Raw genomic sequence first — 14,490 nt, 5'->3', positions numbered from 1 at the left:
TAATTATTAAAACCAAGTGAAAGCAGATGGCTCTCAGGAGGAAAATGACCTTGTACTCTTATGAATTTGCATGATTAAATGTTAATCGCCAATCACCACTTCGCAGACACATGAATTATAAAACAATGTTGACTAATTAAATTATATTTTTAATAGTTCATGTATTCTTCATTGACCATTGCCATCCAAGGACATCAATAATTACGCCCAGTAAGTATTAGTTCTGTCTGAGGCCGGCCATAAATATGTTCCTAGCCCTGAGAACTAACTTGGAATCCCTTGAATAAGTATTTATAACGCCCTTCAAACCAGAAAACAGCAGCGTTCCACACTTCTGTTCCGTGTTCTAAGAGATATAGGGATGATGCCTCCGGAGTTAAATCATAAAGGTTCTTAAGTCTCGTTATGCTACGAGTAATTTTACTATTATAAATTTCTCCTGCAAATTTTAAATTTTACTTTGATTTGCTGAAAATTGCTTTGTTCACTACAAAGGGGCATTCTCAAGGGACTTTAGGACTTCTGTTTAATTAAATAGAATCAAGAATATGTTACTAAATTGTAACTATGTTTGCTAAAGTTAAACATTGGGTTGAGTGGTTTAAATTTTACAAAGAGATTCAATCAAACGTGTTCAAATATGATTTGGACTCTTTGAAACAAATTTTATTGTCTGGGTATATATAGAAACGTTTGATACAAATTTTATTTTTATTCCCATTGGAATAGTGTGCCTTCTAGCCTTTCGCAATATTAGTGTATCTATTAAAGTAGCAACAAGCGTGTTCACCTGATGTTAAGTGGCTACTACCGCCCGTGGACATCTGTAATCAATCCCAGATTAGATTGGATTCCTACCTGAGGTTGACCGCAGATGCATTGCTCCTCTAAAAACTATGTTAGAACGACTTCGATTAGTAAGTCCAATTACCACACCCTTAAAAGCAACACATAGCAGCACTATTGTTAATATGCACAAATAGGTGCGGCAGTATTGCTACCAGAGTCGAACCACAAAAGGTTTTACCACCTATATGTTGTAACGAGCTTTTGCCCGCGGTTTCCCTCGCGTTACGAAGTAATATTTTAATCCCCTATTTTAGAATTGAGGGTAGAATTGATCAAAATCCTTTCTTAGCGGATGCCTACGTCATAACATCCACCTGCATGCCAAATTTCAGCCCGATCCGTCCAGTGTGCGTTGATAGATCACTATGTCAGTCAGTCACCTTTGAGTTATATATATTTAGATGTTATAACGCCATTGTACTTATGTTTTTAGTTGAGATTATTATAGCCAAAGGTTAAAGTGAGTATTTGTGTGGTATTGTGTGGAGACCTTTATCATTTTTGACACAATATTTGGTTTATAATTTGGGTATCACATGTTAATAGCCATTTAATGAAAGGCCAAGTTTCCCTCGGGATATGTTAATAGAGTGTAGTGGTATTGGGACCAGTTGGATAGGCTGTGTGAATGTGTAAAATAATTTTATTTAGAAATCGCTTAAAAAAAATAAGTACAAAATCTGAAATTAGGTTTGTTTTTATTTACGCAGATGACTTAGAACATAGTGTTTGAACTTGCTAATAATTACGTTTTAACGATTTTCTCTTATCTATGTGCCACAAAACATAAGCCACGGCTTCAAGCATAATTTTAAATACAAGCAAACTCCAGCAAATTTTGCTACAGTTTGTAGTGTGAATTACGTGGCCTTAGGAAACAAACTGTGTGTTTATAACACTTGATACTAACGTTTGCAGCGCAAGGTGAATTTCCTTTGAACGTTGCAGCTCGTGGCCTTTAGGTTAGAGCGAAAGGGCCTAATTGCTTAGGCCATAGTCACCCATGCAAACTCTGTAAAAAGGTTTAGAAGTTTACAGAGAGGCGAGAAGAGTATCCTTATCATGTTATCTTTCACTGTTAAAGCGTGTGATAAATATTTTCTAATATGCAAATTAAAAAAAAACAGGAATTGGATTCGACCACCGGATTCTCGTTTTGAGTAGCCTAATTTCAAAGTCTTGCTACTACTATAAAATAAATAAATGTAATAAATTTTCGTTACAGGCAATAATTTGATTTCATCTACGCTTTTTGAAGGATAAATCTAATAACAATTCTAAAACACCAGCTGACAGCCAATAATAAATCGAGTAACTCTTGACTTTTTAAATAGATACCTACTTTTACAAAATAAATTGAGAAACTATAAATGTGAAACTTTTTCTCAATTATATTTTCTCAGACAACTTCAATATGGATTAACACCGAGAATAAAGTAAATATGTAAATTACACTTCTAGGGCGATGTGTAGAATTATACAAATTAGTTTTACCTATTATGTAAATGAAATCCAAAACAACTTATTTGATCTCGAAAAATAAAGGTTTTAAAATTTTCTTTGACATAAAGAATTAAGAAATAATTATATTATGTCTATGGATATAATATGACATGTAGGTATGTATAACTTACCTCGTAGCACACACTATTAATCCAGTACGCAATGAATAGTTTTTTAAGAAGTAACAATAAATCATATAGTCGACTTCATTGTAAATGTCTAGTGCTGCCCTTGGACAACTGTATTCAACTCTAGATGGGCATAAAGTCCTCCTTGAGGTAGGCCACAGACGCTCTGCTACCCTTGAGGACAACTCGGAACGCTTCATATAATAGCTTTTTTCTTACCACACCCTTCAAACCAGAACATATCAGCGCTTAACACACTATTATAAGGCAACAATAGGTGTGGCAGTGAATAGTTTAAAAACAACGTATTCTTCTTCCTTACAAACGGTCCATTCCTGGTTCTAAAATACATCTTAATTATGAGTTTATTTTTTTCTTCTCAACTTAGTATGTAAGTACTACTCGAAGTACTCGTCTTTATGCCGTATAAAATTTTAATATAATTATAATGTTTTAAAATAATAAACTTCTTACATTAATTTGTATATTTTATAGCAGCTAGATAATCCTTACTTCCTTACTAATATTATAAATCCGAAAGTAACTCTGTCTGTCTGTCTGGTTGTCTCTTCTTCACGCCCAAACCACTGAATTTTGTACAAAGATAGTCTGAGACCCGAGAAAGGACATAGGATAGTTTTTATCCCGGAAATCCCACGGGAACTAGGGATGGCGATCTAAGATCGATTAATCGGAGAATCGATATTTTGGACCCAAAACATCGATTATTTTAATCGATATTAGTAAGGATTGAATCGTAAACTATGCATTTGATCAAGTGATGATCTTTATAAAAGTTGTTGTCCATAAGCCCACGAAGGTTTTAGAGTTAGTACGACCAACTTTCGCCAGATGGCGCCACTGGTATTCCAATGAAGGTACGAATTTTCAGTTTTATGTATGTCATATTATTTTCTTTTAAACGCAGGCGAAACCGCGGGCAAAAACTAGTTTATTTATAATACGCACATAACTTTGAAAAATCAGGGGCGCATGTCTGGGATTTGAGCCTCGAACCCCTGTTTGAAGAAGCCGAGTTTCTTAGCTACTAGGCTATCACTGCTATAACTAAGCTTGGTTAAGTGATATTTATAACAATCAATAATTTATTTAATCTCTTCTACGAAAGGTTAAATAAGAAAGGATTTGATTATTCATCCCTTGAGGACGCTAGAAACGATAAATATATCTTGGTGAAGAAAACTGCCTTCGTATTTTATTCCAAAGAGCCGAGAATAGTCGTAATGAAACCCATATATCTAAAACAAAATATAGGAGTCCATTGAAAAAGCGGCTGAAAAAGATCTTTTTTGTTTTATATAGTAGAAGGGACGAAGTAGCGTATTTTTTTGACAAACTACGTAAATGGATGGAGATACGCCGTGGCTTTGTTTTTTGTACACTGATGTTTTTCCACAAACTAAAACCCTGGTAAAAATACGCCTGACTTTAGTATGTTTCAAAATTGTTGAATAAATTGGAAACTTGCCTTATGCATGCTATAATTCGGATGGATGGAGTTTGAAGGTGGAAGAACCCTTTGTGGTTCGACTCCGGCGGCACCACCGCCACACCTATTTCTGCCTAATAATAGCAGAGTTAGGCGCTGCTGTGTTCCGTTTTGAAGAGTGTGGTAAGGGAGACATACTATTTCGATGCGTTCCAGCTTAGTCCTCAGGGGTAGCACCACATCTGTGGCCGACCTCAGGTTGAAATATCTAATCCTATCTGCGGTTGATTACAGATGTCCATGGGCGGCAGTAGCCATCAGGTGGATGCAGTCCACTACTCCTCGTCTGCTACTCCTATATTATAAAAAGAAGAAAATTAGGATGCGGCATTTTATAATGTTTAGAGTGCTAGTAATAGTGCTACGTACAATACGTATATAGGTACATACCTACTTATGTATGTACCTATCACACACGATATATTGTACCGATATCTATATATCGGTACAATATATCGTGTGTGATCGGCAGAATTTCTAGTGTTCCAATATTTTGTTTGAGTCGCTTTGTCACTTTACTTCGTTCTGAGTATGCACTACGAGCCCCATTTGTCTTTTAGTGACCTTAAAGTTGGGGACATTTTGCCGGTCTTTACCCAAGGGTATGAAATGACGCGCGTCTTCATACTACTGTTGATTTATACTAAAAGTTTAGAAATGTGCGTATGTCAGTTCCAACGTAGCCCTCAGGGAAAGAAGCTTTTGTGGCTTGTTTCATCTAGTATTAGACATAGTGTATTGAACTTAAGATTACACACAAATGACGTAGCTCAGATAAGAATATCATGTATATGTATAAGCTCAAAATAAGAAAGACCAAAGACGTCCTCATATAAATTTTTGAAGTGAAAACTTATTTAGAGGCGTTGTGCACTTTTTGTGATAGGTAAAAATATTAAACTCGTGACAGGACACGTGGCCTGATCGAAAATTCGTAAGACGACAAAGCACACTGCAAAAGTCAAGATGCCATCTGGTGTCAGCACAGAAAAAATACGTCAATGGGTGTTAGTTTTATTTTTTAATTATTATATTTTATTATTCAGGTTAGGTTTTGAAAGGGTTCACTACTACTTGTACCCGTAGTGCTACCCGTTGAATTATTTTCTCGCCTAAGAGACACCCTCTGACCTCCCCTCTTATATAAGACACTTTATACTCTTATGGACACGCAGAACAACAATATACAAACACCCAAGATCTAGAAACTTGAACTCAGTGGGTTGTTGTATGTCGCAGACACTGAACTTAACTGAAGAACTAAAATATTAATATACTCCTGAGGGAATGGAAAGTTGAGTAGCAATATTGAAAGTTGCATGTCACTCCTAGCTTCTGTTCTCTAGAGTATGAAATCTAACGTTGTCCTTACTATAAAGTTAATTAATGGATTACAAATTTAAATTTATATTTAGGTATAGCAGTCAGCCTTTCCAAGGTTCATGGTTTGAATCCCGGGTACCTCTGATTTTTCAATGTTGTGTGCGTGTTAGAAATTTATTATCAGTTACTTCAATGGCGAAGGAGAACATCGAAAGAAAACATACATGTCTGAGTGTTTGAAAAAGTTTTGAAGGGTTTATGGAGACTACACATTTGCACTTCGCTAGCGTGGTAGACTATAGATAAAATCGCTATCACTCTGAGACCTGTACCCAGCAGTGGGACAGAAGTGGGCTAACAACAAATTATGTATAACTGTTAAAACAGTTAAATTGAAACAGTTTGATTTTGTGACAAAGTATTGCTTCATTCAATTGGCTTCCTGAAGTAGAAAGTATTATGATTCCATTAGAGTCGAGACGTGATCGTTTTCTCATTCAGAAGCTTAATCGTTTGGCGTATATCGCAACAGGTTTAGTGTTTAGTTACGCGACACATTCGCTATAATGAAATCAATATCGATAACACTAACTACTAAAAGACAAAAATCCAACACCCTAAATATTAATAAATAATTTCAACGGCAAGTATTGCAGCCTATTTCACTTCCACAATTTAGACGAACAACACCTCATGTTAAATCCGTCATGCCATTTGGACTGTAGAGCGTGTCATAGGACATACATACATACTAACAAACATACATACATATACATACATATGTTCTAAAAAGGGGTACCTTTTCCGCACTAGAATAAAAAAGTTTGTGGTTAAGTAAGTTACAATGGACTTGCCACGTTCTGTAATTAGTTTTATTCATTAATCTTTTGGATCAATATCCAAGACCTTATCTAGGTCAATCTTAACATTAAATGTCTGATTTGACGAATCATTGTATGATTGGTAGGCTTGAGTAGGCTTAATTATATTATCTCACCGTAATTAAACCTATTTTTTAAACTATTAGTTTAACGACAAATACCAGTCAAAAAGATAAAATAAATTAAACTATATACAAATAACTAAATTACCTAAACATAACCGAAGCGTGGGTAAGTATGGCCGACATGGTCTGTCCTGCTCCAGGAACGCTGGCCGTGTATATAGACACAGCACCTTAAATGATTTAATCCGTAGGGATCTTGTCACCGTCTCTGTACCAGCCTCACTAGAGTCAAATGGTTTGTGCAGAGACGACGGCAAGAGACCTGATGGTGCAACTCTGGTGCCGTGGAAATTAGGTCGTGCCCTGGTGTGGGACGTTACATGTGTGGACAAACTAGCCCCGACCTACATACATGACACCTGTAGTAGTGCTGGGGCTGCAGCCGACCGCGCTCAGTTTCTCAAGCGTCGCAAATATTTTTCAATTATAAATGATTATGAATTTGCGGCGCTTGCAACTGAGACGTTGAGTCCGTGGTCGGCTGATATGAAAAAAATTGTAAAAGATATGTCCCACAGACTTATCCTCGCATCGGGTGACCAGAGGGCTAGCAGCTATTTCGCACAAAAAATTAGTCAAGCTATTCAGCGAGGTAACGCTGCCAGTGTTCTGGGAGCTATGCCACAAGAAAGGGTTTTGGACGACGTTTTTATTTTATAAGTTTAATTTATATGTTATTATTTATTATGTTATTATTTATATTTTAATTTAAAATTTTAGGTTATGTTTAGTCAAAAAGTTAGTTTTGTAATATTTTTGGGTAACGCCAAAAAATTGGCAGCTGACATATTCCCTACAAAAAATCTAGTAAGACTCTTAGAATACGAGAAGACTATTTAAGAATATGTTCAAATGCTTATTTTCTAGGCTAATTTAACGTCACGTTAGATTTTATGAGTCCCTTCTGTTTTTAGCTATAATAGCGCAGTGGCTTCTAGATCAGTGTGTCTCAAAGCTAGCGATAATGCAGCCTTGTGGACGCTGAAGGCCTAGAGGGCCGTGAAGGAAAACAAGAAAATTGCGGGGCTTTGTAGCAGTTTAGAGGGCGATGGTTGATTCGTAAATTATATTTTACTATATAGGCCATTACTGTCCCAGGCTGAAGTAGTTGGACCCTTTTTTCGCCTACTTATTTCAGAGATTGATTTTCAGAGATTTACCTTATTTGGTAATATAATTTAAAACCTTACAGGGTTTTATAAGAAAATCTGCATATCTTTCTTGTCTTTTAGGAGGCGAAAATAGTTGATTCTAAAAGAAGGCAATAAACAAAATAAGTTTGAGAACCTCTGTTCTGGATACTTTAACTTAGGGGCGGATGTTGGTGACAGTTTGAATTCTCTACGGAAGCGCAGCACTTATCTTTATGTTGATGACAACTTGCTTAGGAACTTGTGCCATCGGAAAAGAGTAACATTTGACAAGTAGTGCTTTGGTGACTGGTTAATGAAACATACATTAACATCAAGCCATTATAGTTCTAAAATTAGAAAGTTTTATGTAGTGACGTAGTGACTAAAAGTAGTGATAGCCTAGTGGTTAAGAAACTCGGCCTCTATCGAGGGGTCCGAGGTTCAAATGCCAGGCACGCTCCTCGGATTTTTCAAAGTTATGTACGTATTAGAAATTAATTATCACTTGCTAAACGGTGAAGGAAAACATCGTGAGGAAACCAGCATACCTGAGAGATTTATAAAAAAAAAAAAAAAAACTTAAAAGTATGTGAATTGTGAAGTCTACCAATACGCATTTGGCCAGCGCGGTGGACTATGGCCTAATCATTCTCATTATGAGAGGAGACCCGTGTCCAGCAGTGGAGGAGTAATGGGTTGATGATGATGTAGTGACGTATTGTCCAACTTACTTTTAAGTAGTGAAGAATAATTTAGAATGTTATAGAACCCTTTGTGGTTGGCGGCATATCAGTTGCGCCTGTCTGTATTATAATAGCAGTGGTGAAGGATGTGAAAGGCTGATTCTGGTGTGAAAGGGGTGGTAAGGCCACTTAAGCGTTCTAATTTAGTCCTCAGTATTAATAATGTATTTGTGGTTGACCTTTTCGATGACCGACATTGGTCACTTTTTAATATGCTTATTAATTTAATGGACGCTTAAATACTGTACCCTTATGAGTATATATATCGTATTTACGAAAATTACTGTTTTTGTATTTATTTTCGTATTTGCCCATACATTTCCAATCAGCGCCCCTAGCGGACTGTATCAGAACTGATTGGAAATGTATGGGATGGGATGGGAAATACGTAAACAGAAACAAAAACAGTCATTTTTGTAAAAAAGCAAAAACTCATACTAAGGGCTCGAACACAAAACTGCGATGCGACGCGATGCGAATTCGCAACGCAGAAAATTGCGATGCGAATTGCTGCGATGCGATATCGTGCGGCGTAGCGTCTCTCAGGGTTACCAACAACAACAACCACTGTGCGATGCGAATCAATTCGCAAGTTCTTGCGATGCGTCGAGGGAGCTCGCAGATTTTTGCGATGCGACGTCGCATCGCAGTTTTGTGTACGAACCCTAAGGGTACTGTAATGTATTATTGTATGCTACGTCAATTCCATAAACGAAAAGTATAAAGAATTTTCTTTTTAAACATTTACATAATGTCCGTTTGAACTTCTTGTTACGGAATAAAATAAAGTCGTCCTTTTCCCGTTTCCTGTGAGACAAGTGGGTCACTTGCAGGTCAACTATAAATGGAGCTTTTAACGTGGTTTAAGATTTAAACAAAACTTTGTGACGTCAACATGTACAAATTAAAACTTTTACTTAACAAAATCTGATTATCAGTCAGAAAAGGTCATTAGATACTACTACTAGAAACAATGTTATGATCCAGACTACCCATAAAACAATTTACTTACTTATAATGTCCTAGTATGTACTGTTGGTAACACATACCTATATCTAAACCCAAAAAACAAACACAGGTCTATGGTTGGCTGTCCCTGTAGTCCGGGACTAGAATAGGACTACGGTATCCCCTGCCTGTCGTAGGAGGCGACTAAAAGGAGGCTTCCGGGGTTGGGGGCGGCAAGAGTGGGAGCTCGAACCGTCCAGCAAGCGACCCCGGGAAGGACGGCGGTTTGTGTGGTCGCATACCGTCGTAAACAGTACATGGTGTGGGAGGAGCGAAAACTGCTCCCCCAGGGTAGAGACCGATCGGCGCATCGCGCTTGGAGGGCTCCGGTTGTGTTCCGTCGGAGATCCCGGAGTTCTCCAACAAGAGTTGAGGACGGCCACCGGGGGGGTCTAGTGCGGTAAAAATCCCACATAACTCGGCGTCGCTCCCACGTCGTCGGGTATCTTTTGAAGGTTTCCCCCTAAAAAAAAACGGTCTATGGTTGGTAAAAAGTGGTCTATTCCACTTTGATATTAATCTGGTGACCAAAGTCGAATATACCAAATAAATATTATGGTTGTACAAAAATAAACATAGCTAGTAGTTTCAATAGTAGCAGGTAATAAATTAAGAACCAGAATTTCAAAAAAAGCGACAATTAAAAGATCTTAAAACCTAATCTTACCGAACTACGGGGAATGTTTTCTGAATGTATGTATGTCGCAAACATATAATAATATTTTTAAACATAATCATTAAGACTACACTATAGTCGGTTTTTTTATTTTTATGATAATTTCTAGTTTGACTATGTAACGTGGTCACTTCGTGGCTTATTTTGATTTAAGCCATTTTTCGTAATCGCTGGACTTACCTAAGCCTTATTTTGTTTAATTATGTCAAGGATTCATGTATATTTCCGTAACTAAACACCGAAAACTATTCTGGGGGTTAAGTTGGGCGAATCTAATCAAAACTTAGCTTGTAGTGAATATACGTGTAAAATTAACGTCCGAAATTAGTAAGTTTCACCGAAACTTAATATTCATTACGCCTGATATCCCTTGGTATCGATTTACAGTACATGTAGATTTTTATATAAAATAGGAGTAGCAGACGAGCATCCATTAGGTGAACTGCAATGTAGAAGCAACTTACCATCGGATGAAATGTCACCTGTAAGTGGCTTCTGCCGTCCTTGGACATCGGTAATAAACCCCAGATAGGATTCCTACGTGAAGTCGGACACAGATGCGCCGCTACCCCTGACGACTAAGCTGGAACGCCTCAGAAAAGAATGTCTCTCTTACCACACCATTCAAACCAGAACACGGCAGCGTTTAACACTAGTGTTGTTAGGCAGAATAAATATAGTTCAAAAAACTAAAAAACACGATGGATTCTGCATAGTCATGTCTAATTGGGCTAATCACTTTAGAAATCTGACCTATCTACATTATAATCAAATTATATCTATAACCAGTACGTGCCTATTACTTAGATACGACCTTTAAGTTCCACCCACATGTGTCCCATCTGGTATACGGGACACGTTTCCTCTACGGATTAGGTCAAAGGACTTGCTGACGTATTTATTTAAAAGTATTTGGGTCAGTGGCAGATTTACACATTTGGCATCAAAGGACTATTCAAATTTTGCCGCCCCGACCGATCACTACAATTTGATACCGTAATTCAGGGCTGTCGATACGACAGATACGATCGTGGAAAAATAATTATTATTATTCTTTATTTTTTGCCATCCCTATAGTCAGCGGAAAAAAAAGCGAACAAGGTAAAATAGTCTCTATAAAGTAGCAAAAAAGGCCATCTAGATAAACTTGAACCCTTAAAGTCTGCTCTCCTAGGCCTAACTAGCCTATTGGTATAACTGCGACTGATTTGTGTTTTAGCTTCAATTTTTACTGCATCTAAAACTATACAAAGTTTTAAAATGTAGACCAAAGGGGATGTATTTTGGAAGACGTTTTAGAGCTATTGAGATTTGTAGTAGTATTTTTTGTAGTAATAAAGACATAAGAAATTATCTTGTTACAAATTAAGGAATGGGGCATATTGCAACAGTGTTGCTATGTACTTTGATAAAAGGACAATTGGATTAGATAACAATAGAAAGTGTTAGGCCTCCAACAATGTTTAATGGATGTTTTTCAATGAAAACGGTTTATTACCTTCGATCACTAATAAGAACTAGATACACAATCGGCGACAAAAAAATGGCGCGACGAAAAGAGCACCCAAATGGACATTTGGGTGCGCTTTTAGGTTAGTAACGTTAGTAACCCTGTCAAAGTGATAGCTTTTGACAGCTAGCTTATGTCGTCAAAATTTATTGCTTTTGGTAAGCAGTTTTTGAAAAACACCTTTAAATAATAGTGATAAGGCTGATTTTGCATTAATTTTAGATTCTGTCGCTTAGAATTTTATAAACACGTTTGACGCCACTTTTTATGTTCATTTTTGTATGGGATTGTGTATCTAGTTCTTATTAGTGATCGAAGTTTATTACCCTCGCGAGGCGTTTGTGTTTTCAACTACGACGAATGGACCATATAGACTTCTAATGTGAATTAATTTGTATACTTACTTTTTACACTCGATCATCGACACTCACGACGATCCACTTAGAATTAAATAAATCAATAACACCAAATAGCCTTCCCAGTTTCAGAAAGCCAATCAATCAAAATATCTAAATTCATATTTGCATTACGGAAGATGCATTTTATCTTTCAATGAATCGCAAGCTTTGTCATGATTCATCTTCATTATACCGTACTCTTTTCCATCTACGAGTATATATAGTTTATAACCATGCATTGTGGATTACATCTTACATTATTATTGAATCATCTTACATGATATCAGGATCTCAAAATACTCTATGTATTTTGAATCATAATCCCGAACATAGAGCGTCCTTCTTTTTGAAGTAGATTAAAATAAGGTTTTCAAAGCATCTGGAGGCACGGCAGTGCCTGCGCCAAGTCGAGCAAAAAAAAGCGGCACGGCCGTACCATTATTTTCTCGAAGCAATTCGGCCCATTTTTGACCCCCTGTAACTTCGTTGCATATGAAGCTAGAAGCCCGAATTTTCAGGAGCCAAGCAAGCATTGTATAAACATGGTATATTTCAAATTTCATTCAATTTGAAACAGAAATTTAAGATAATTTTTTACTACTTTATTACATAACGCATTACTTACAATTACATATTTACTTTAGTATAAAAAAAAATATTTTAGAAAGATTTTGTTAAGCGTAGAATAAACCGGATAATAAAAAGGTTATATTATGTAGTGTTTTATTAGGTGCCTAGGCTTTATGTAAGGTAATAAAATGCCTAAAATAACGCCAGGGCTGAAATCCCACTGTAGCCCTAAAGCTTAAAGGTTAGGTTTCTTTTATGGCAATTTATATACCGTATAGTATTCAATTAGGGTTTTTGGAGAGAAAAGCAAGACCTCGCGTATAGAAGGCCTCTCAAAGAAAGGTTTTTTTTAATATCTAAATAAAATTTTAGACATCTAAAATCTTGACCAGGCAATATTCGATCCTTACATGAGTTTGGATGGACCAAGTAAGAATAAGTAAGAATATCACGGAAAAATATAACTCCCTTACACCCGTCAAAGCGGAACACAGCAGCGCTGAACATTGCTATTTTAGGCAGGAAAAGTGTGGTAGTGATAAAGGAAAGAATGAAAGTGAAGAAACATTATAGTTCAGGACGAAGGCAAAGTGAAATTTGAAGATACGTCTTTGAGTCAAAGTGATGGATGTTCGAAACCCTAATTATATTTTGCTAAATGTACAAAATGTATTAAGTCCCTATCCTAAATATGGAGAACTCTGAGGTATGTACTTAACTAATTTTACTTCGGCGCTAGAAAAAACGATACAGAATTTCTAATAGATGTTCACGTAACGTATAAATTTACTACGCGTCCATGATTCAAAACAGAATGGCATAGGAGGCCAAAATTTATTCATGCATGCTAACTTTTCTTTTATATTTTCTGCTAAAGTTTCCTGACTTAAACCTTTACATGTTTATTCGCAAGGTGAGCGATAAATCCTACCAAGGACCGACGGAAAACTGCAATTTTCATGGTAATTTTTCGTTCCGCTTACACCTGAGACAACCTGCTTTGACTAAACCCTTCACACCTACACATCAAATATTGCTTTTATAAACTACTCATTTGTTCATAATTGTAAAACTAAGATAATTAAAGGTACAAAATTATCTTGGTAAGTGTTTTATGAGTAAGTTTAGTTGGGGAAAGCGTATGATTAAAATTGGGAGGAAAATAGAAAGAAGGAAAGGAAACATTTATATTCATTAAACGTCTTACATACAAATGGTTGCAAAATATAACTATGTATATTACATAAACAAAAAAGAATTTAACATAATATTTATTATTGTATACCATCTAAACTTAGCCACGTGTTGCGCTACGGTAGACAGTGATCGTTCTTACTTTCAATGGCAACACTTGTATTCCGAAATTGTAGGTCAATAAAAAATAGTAAAATCGTAGATTCACGTAAATCATTTTCATGGCTTATTTAACATCACTTAATTTTTATATAATAAACAGCTAAATTCTTTAACAACAATATATATCTTGCTTCCTCCGTAATACTTGTATCCGTTAGAGATACGTAATGGAACGGAGGTTCCTAAAGCTGTATTGATCTACCCTTAATTTGCTTCCGAAAGACGAGACAAGGTAAAGTATTCATAGCACGTCTTCCGTGATTGTTCGTTGATGGACCCTTTAAGGTACTTATTCAAGCAAATTTCACTAACGTACGCTTGGAAACCCTTTTAGGACAACTACAAACAATTTACACTTCCTGTTATACAATACGTGGGAAGATAAAGTTGGAAAACTTGACAAATAAATTTATATTACATTTGATAAGTGCTATATTATATATGAAAATAGTTGTTTTTAATTAGCGGAGGGCTTTCGACTAATGTATATCTCTTTCTTTAGGACGTCCTGCAGCCCAAACAGCATGACAGGTTTTAAGATATAAGATTTCGAAAAATTCGTTTGAGTTGCGAGTGTTATTCTCATTTGCTTCTTTAGTCTTATAAAAAATAATATAGGTGATAGAATTGTGTACTAAAACCTGAAAGGTCACTATAAAGTCGTAAATGTACAGATTTTTCACGCAAACAAAAAATACATAATATTAAACTGGAACATTGAGTCGTAAATTAAAAAATAAAGGTATCTAATTTTAACAAAACGTGATATAATGGTAA

This window comes from Epargyreus clarus, unplaced genomic scaffold (genome assembly GCF_041222505.1).
Source record: "Epargyreus clarus isolate Ecla_fem2 unplaced genomic scaffold, WU_Ecla_fem_2.2 ptg000027l, whole genome shotgun sequence".
Lineage (NCBI taxonomy): Eukaryota > Metazoa > Arthropoda > Insecta > Lepidoptera > Hesperiidae > Epargyreus > Epargyreus clarus.
This window is presented reverse-complemented; position numbering follows the sequence as displayed.